Below are 6,999 nucleotides of genomic sequence, written 5' to 3'. Positions count from 1 at the left end.
ATGATAATAGAAACAAAAATAAAAGATTCATTAAACAAAATGATTAATGAAAAAAATAAAAAATAATAGGAACAATTAAAAAGATTTATTGACCAAAAAATCAACTAGTTAGGCACTAGACTAATAGAACAATTTTAAAATTGAATACATTATCATATAATATATAAAAGTTTCAAAATTTGTTTGGGACCATGGCCCTTAGTTGCTCCCCTCTAAATTCGCTTTTGATTGAGTTTACGATATTGCATAAAAAATTTATAATGATAACCTAAGTAGTTACTATCTGGAAAAATTTTTTTTTTTTTGGGTATTAACTTATAGTTTTAGTTCGTTGTTTGTATATTTTTTTATTCCTAAACTTTGTGTGCCTAAATAGACCTAATTTATTTTTAGTTTGATATAAAATTAATTTTAAATGATATATCTAGCAATCTTATTATTAAAATCTAAATTTGAATTTCTGCGATGAAGTAAATTTTATCTTTCAGTGTAATTATGTTATGATACTTATTTATATTCTGACCTAAAAATATAGACAGGTCCAAAATGAATGAGTCCAATTAAGGAATCAAATTCAGTCCACACCTACCCAATCTCATAAAGGTCGGCGACAAGAGTTTGACCCTACTTATTCAAATAAGTATCTGATTCCTCAGATATCTCTCATTCATCTAAAAAGGAGATCTCAATAACTTCCCTAGAAAAAAAAGAAACAGTCATCCACCTTTAAAACGTGGTTATCTATTTACTATAAATTAGGGGTGAACGCGGATTGGATCAGATCGGATCTAATATCTGCAGTTTTAAAACTTGGATCCGATCCGATCCGATTCTCACATTTGTGGATCGGAACGGATTAGATATATCTGCAAAACACAAAAATATTTTTAAATGGTTATTTTTATTAAAAAATATCAATAAATTTTATTTTTTCTATTCTTTTAAATATGTTTACTCTTAAAATAATGTTAAACATATTTTTTTAAATAATATTAGGGTAAAGTATACTTTTTGTCGCTAAAGTTTGACAAAAGTTTCAAAAATATTTCTAAGTTTTATTTTGTTTCAATTTTATTCCAAAAGTTTTCGATTTGCATCAAATATACCCATAACGGCTAATTTTTCAAAAAATTTAAGACCAATTCAACAACAATTTCATAAGAATAACCCTCGACACAAGCAAATCAAGCATAATTTTCATGCATTATTATTAGATTGATCTTAAATTTTTTTGAAAATTTAGCTGTCGAGGGTATTTTTTATGCAAATCGAAAACTTTTGGAACAAAATTAAAACAAAATAAAACTTAAGGGTATTTTTGAAACTTTTTCCAAACTTCAAGGACAAAAAGTATACTTTACCCTAAATTAAAATAATAAAACATATATGATAATTATTAGTTGAAATAAAATATAAAAATAATATTTTATTTATTTATTTATTTATTTTTGCGGATATGCGGATACCTACACAAAATCCACAATCCGATCCTATTAGTGTGTCAGATCCGATCCGATCTGATAACCTTGCGGATCGGATCCATATTCGTAATTTTCAGATCGGATTCAGATAAACACCGCGGATATGCGGATTGGATCCGATCCATGAACACCCCTACTATAAATACATTGAGACTCCCAGGTATATTCAGGACCCAATCTATTAAAAACCTGCTTAAACCCTTGCTAACTTAAGCATCGAAGTCCCTTGCAAGTACCAACCCCACCTCATTACAAGGAACTCGGACAGCGGCACTTCAGCACCAGCAAAAGTCATACGCTGTCCCAAAAGGAGTTTGGGCCTCACGTTCAGGCCCAAAACAACCCAGTTTCAGGTAAGCCTAAAAACATTGGCATAGTTGCCGGGGACCTAGAAGTCTACACCCAACCATGGCGGATGATCAACCTGAAGACGAACACACAGCTTCCGAATCTGAACCAAAGTAGCATAATGACGACGGAGCACTCATGATACCTCATCGATAGGATAGAGCAGTTGACCCTAATGGAGAGAGGACGTTGGGGAACCCTCAACCTAGGAGAATTAATTCAAAGAAAGATCTACCAAAGAATGAGGAACCCCTACACCCAACAGAAATCATGGGACTCGTGCACGGACATCATGGCCGTCTAAAGCAACTTGAGTAAGAGATAGAGCGACAACAAGAAGCTGAAAGAGACTTATGAAGAGAGGTACAATGACAAAGAGAACTAGAAGAAAAGCGTCGGAAATTAGAAGCAGACCTTCGAAATTGAGGCAACCATGCAGATCGGTAGGAAAGCCCCTTTGGAGGAGAAGATTCATTCATTGAAGAGATCATGCGGGTTAGGATTCCCAGAAACTTCAAAAGCCCCGACATAGACCTCTATGATAAAATGACTGACCCAAGACACCACTTAAGTAATTTCAAAATTCTGATGTACTTAACCGACATGTCTGATGCAACTCGTTGCAAAGCCTTCCCAAAAACACTAACCAAAGCAACAATGAAGTGGTTTGATAGTCTACCACCTAGATCAGTAACCTGCTTCGATGATCTTACAAGAAAATTTCTCACTCGATTTTTATTTCAAAAAGACAAAGTCAAGCATGCTTCAAGTCTCCTAGGATTCAACAAAGAGGTCGGGGAAACTCTCCGAGCTTATATGAAAAGATGCAACAAAGCTTGCTTGGAGATTTAAAACCTGCCTTCAGAAGTAGTAATAATGGGTTGGTTAATGGCCCCAGAGAAGGGTTATTTTCTCAGTCCATATCAAAGCGATATCCGACCTCCTTGTACGAAGTACAAGAGCGAGCAGAAAAGTATATCAACATGGAAGAAAATGCATGACTTAGAGAACCAGCTCCAAGACAAAATCCTCCTTACCAAGCTCAGGAGAAAGCGAAGGAAGCAAAGGAAAAGGACAAATACAGTTCAGACAAGCCTCGAAGATACCATAATTACACCCCTCTAAGAGTTTCTCGTCAACATTTACAGGAAAATCTACCATACCGAGAAACTTTCACCTTCTCGTCCTATTAAGAACAAGAAAGATGGAAGTCAGATAGAATATTGTGAGTATCACAAGCTATATGCGCATTCCACCAACGATTGCTACGACTTGAAAAATGTGATAGAAAAACTGGCCAAAAAAAGTCGGCTGGAAAGATACTTGGCAGACAGGACGGATGATTCGGGAAAAAGAAAGAGAGAAGAGGAAGACAAGGGCCGACGAGATTGGCCACCACGAATCCCTAATAGACACATTCATATGATAGTTGGAGGATTTGCAGAAAGTGGAGTAACTAAGTCCTCTCATAAAAGACATCTGAAAGAAATCTATCAGGTCGGAGAAGAAATTGAAGTTCCCAACTTGCCCACAATTTTCTTCATAAAAGAAGATGCAAGGAATAACCCCATGACATAATGATCCCGTTGTGATCATGATGATACTCGTCAATGCAAACTTCCACAGAACTCTGGTAGACCAAGGATGCTCGGCCGACATATTGTTCAAATCGGCATTCGACAAGCTTGGGTTGAAAAAAGAAAAGAGCTACGAGCATACCCCGACACTCTTTTTTGGGTTAGGAGACATGTCCATCCGACCTCTCGACTTTATCCTGTTACATACCACTTTTTGTAAGGGTATGAAGTCTAGAACTTTGAATATAGACTACATTCTGGTTGATGTAGCATCAGCTTACAATGCATTGATAGGTCGAACAACCTTAAACCGACTTACTGCTGTTGTTTTTACTCCTTATCTCTGCATGAAATTTTATACTTTAGAAGAAATCGCCACCATAAGAGGAGATCGAAAGTTCACACAAAAATGATATAATGAAATCCTGAACCTACGTAGAGGCAGTAAGGGAAAAGAAGTCAACACCATTGAGCTCACTGACATCCGAGTACGAGAAGAATTAAGGCCACAACCTGGTGGAAGGACTGAAGAGGTTCAAATCAGAGATCAAGCAAAAAAAATGACAAACGTAGGAGCCAACTTGGACAAAAAACTTAAGGCAGATCTCGTTAAGCTCCTACAAGAAAACTCTGATCTCTTTGCTTGGAAAGCCTCCGATATGCCCAGAATAAACCCCGATCTCATGAGTCACAAGCTCGCCATCTACCCAGGCTCACGACCAGTCCAACAAAAACGGCGAAAGCTTGGCTCTGAGAGAGCACAAGTCATTGAAGAGCAGATCCAAGCTTTGTTTGAAGTCGGGTTCATTGGGGAAGTAAAATATCTTTTGTGGTTATCCTATATGGTAGTTGTGAAAAAACAAAACGGAAAATGGAGAATGTGCGTTGATTACGCCGACCTAAATAAAGCTTGTTTTAAAGACCCATACCCACAAGTATTGATGAATTGGTTGATTCAGCTTCAAGCTATAGATATTTGTCATTTATGAATGCATATTCAGGATACAATCAAATTCCGATGTACAAGATGGACCAAGAAAAACTTCCTTAATCACTCCAAGAGCTAATTACCGTTATCTGATCATTCCCTTTAGGTTAAAAAATGTTGGAGCCACATATCAATGACTAATGAACAATGTGTTTTCATCCCACCACGGAAAGTTGATGGAAGTCTATGTTGATGACATGCTCGTCAAAACAAAAGAAGACACCAACCTCTTGTCCGACTTAGCTGAAGTATTCAACGCAATAAGGAAGAACGGGATGAGTCTAAATCCCTCAAAGTGCACCTTCGCAGTGGAATCCGAGAAGTTTTTAGGTTTCATGCTCACTGATGAGCGAAAATTGAAGTTCACGGATACCGGCAAGTGCACCGGATTGTTCAAGTAATATCACGGTCAGTGGATATTGTTCCCACAAGGATTAAAGAATTGAACAAGTAATTATTATATTAAATACCTAATTAGATTAAAATAACCTGGATTGATGAGAGCAAGATTGTGTCATGCTGAGAGCTTGAGAACCTTGAGTGCTTGAATGCTTGAATGCTTACGAATAGAGAACTTGAATGTTGATTTGAGAGAAGACAGTGATGGTAAGAGTCAAGGGTTTCAGAGATGTTTATGCTTTTACAGAAATTAAGCCTTGTTTCAAAGATCTTTCACAATAAATCTTTAATAACTGATTTCCACATCCTTGGTTCCTCAGTTTCTCAAGCATTAATTAGTTATCAATTAATTAATCAAGAGATTAAGCACAAAAACTGATTTAGTTTTCTAATAAGATTTAAAAGTAGTCCTTAGGTCAAATTATGTCATATATTCAAGCTAGTCCTATCCAATTAAATCCTTAGAAGAAAAATACAATTTTCAAAAGTTGTTCTAATCCGAATTATATATCACTTTTTCAAAATTAGAGTGATTGAAAATCATGTATGTGTTGCATACTAATTGAACCACTATTCCTAGCTGAATTCAAAGAGTCATGTAAAAGAGTTCTCAAGCTTTAATTCAAATATCAAAATTTCTAATTATAATAAAAGAAGAGTAAACTACCATTTGTACCCACAAAAGTTGAAAACACTGACATATCCACCCATAGAAGAAGGAAATTACCATTTGTACCCATGAAATATAAACTTTTGCTAACAAAACTATCCAAATCTAAAAAAATTATTTGAAATTCCAAAATTACCTCACCACCACCACTTACTCCACACCACCACTTTGCCAATCCCAAACCCACCACCAAAATTCTTCCTCACCACAACCCTAAACCCTAATTACCATCATCACTCAATTCAAAGGCACCACCACCTCATTTTCTTTATCACTACCATCACCACCACCACTATTATACCTCCATTATCATCTTCTTCACATAAAGCAACAACAATAATAATAGAAAAAGCAAATTGTCTGAGATCACCGCACCATCATCGGCGAAAACCAAGGTGTCCCCCTTCACCCGATTTCCATTCTTCTTCCTCTCTCTCGCCCCTTCTTAGCCCTTCTGCGTAACCACCGCCGCGGCACTCAACAGTCGCTAGCGCCGTCAAGTCCCACCCAACCTCCACTCGCTGTCGCCGCGTCCTTTCCCCCTTTCTTTCCTCCTCCACCCTTTCCCTCTCTCTTTCTTCTTCTTCCCCTCGCCTTACCTCCGCTAGTCTAGGACCACCGTCGCCTTCTGTTTTCGCTACCTTTTACAACCCTAGAGCCACTGCCGTTTCCTGATCGCTACCGCTGCTCATCTCATCTTCAATCATGCAACTCATTGACCTCTTGGCAATCATGATTGATTGAACCCCAATCCCTTGGTGATTCAATCTCTCAAATCTTGATAATCAGACAATTTCTTGGTCTAATTGCTCATGAAGAGAGATATGCTTGGTCCCTGATTATACCACACATCCTCATAGATCCAAATAGTGGGTGGATTATATGTCACCATATCCAATCACCAAAACCTAGATCTACTCAAGCGTGAGAAGGGATTTCAAGCATGGTTTCATGTTTCCTTTTCCAAGGTTCCCATGAAACCCATTTTGCATTCAACCTCTTTCCCAAGATGATTGAACACTAGCATTAAAACGAAATTCCTTCTAGCAAATCAAAGAGAAGATGAAGAGAAAAAGAAATTCACTATCATTAATCCATCAAGCACAATAGAGCTCCCTCTCTCAAGAGATGGAAGAGATGATGTAAAAAGTAAATCTAACTATACTTTAACAAAACTACTACTCAACAACCCCTTCTCAGTACTTTCAGGGGTTATTTATACTACTCCTAGCACTAGAATTAAGAAAAATACAAAAGAGAAAAGAAAATTACAGCTGGAGGGAAAGAAAAACTCCAAAAACGTGACTTCTCCAAGCTTAGCGTGTGGCTGGCGCTTGAGTGGCGTGCCACGCCTAGCCACTGATTTTGGCTTGGCGCGCCACGCCCAGCTCCCCAAGTGGCACGCTCCATGTATCAAGCTCCCTGGTGTGCCACGCCTTCGAACCCAAGTGGCACGCCCAGGGTCTTTTTCATCCTTGGTTAGCCTGGCGTGCCACACCTTCAATCCCAAGTGGCATGCCCAGGCCTTTTTAATCC

The sequence above is a fragment of the Arachis ipaensis genome, chromosome B01 (genome assembly GCF_000816755.2).
Source record: "Arachis ipaensis cultivar K30076 chromosome B01, Araip1.1, whole genome shotgun sequence".
Lineage (NCBI taxonomy): Eukaryota > Viridiplantae > Streptophyta > Magnoliopsida > Fabales > Fabaceae > Arachis > Arachis ipaensis.
This window is presented reverse-complemented; position numbering follows the sequence as displayed.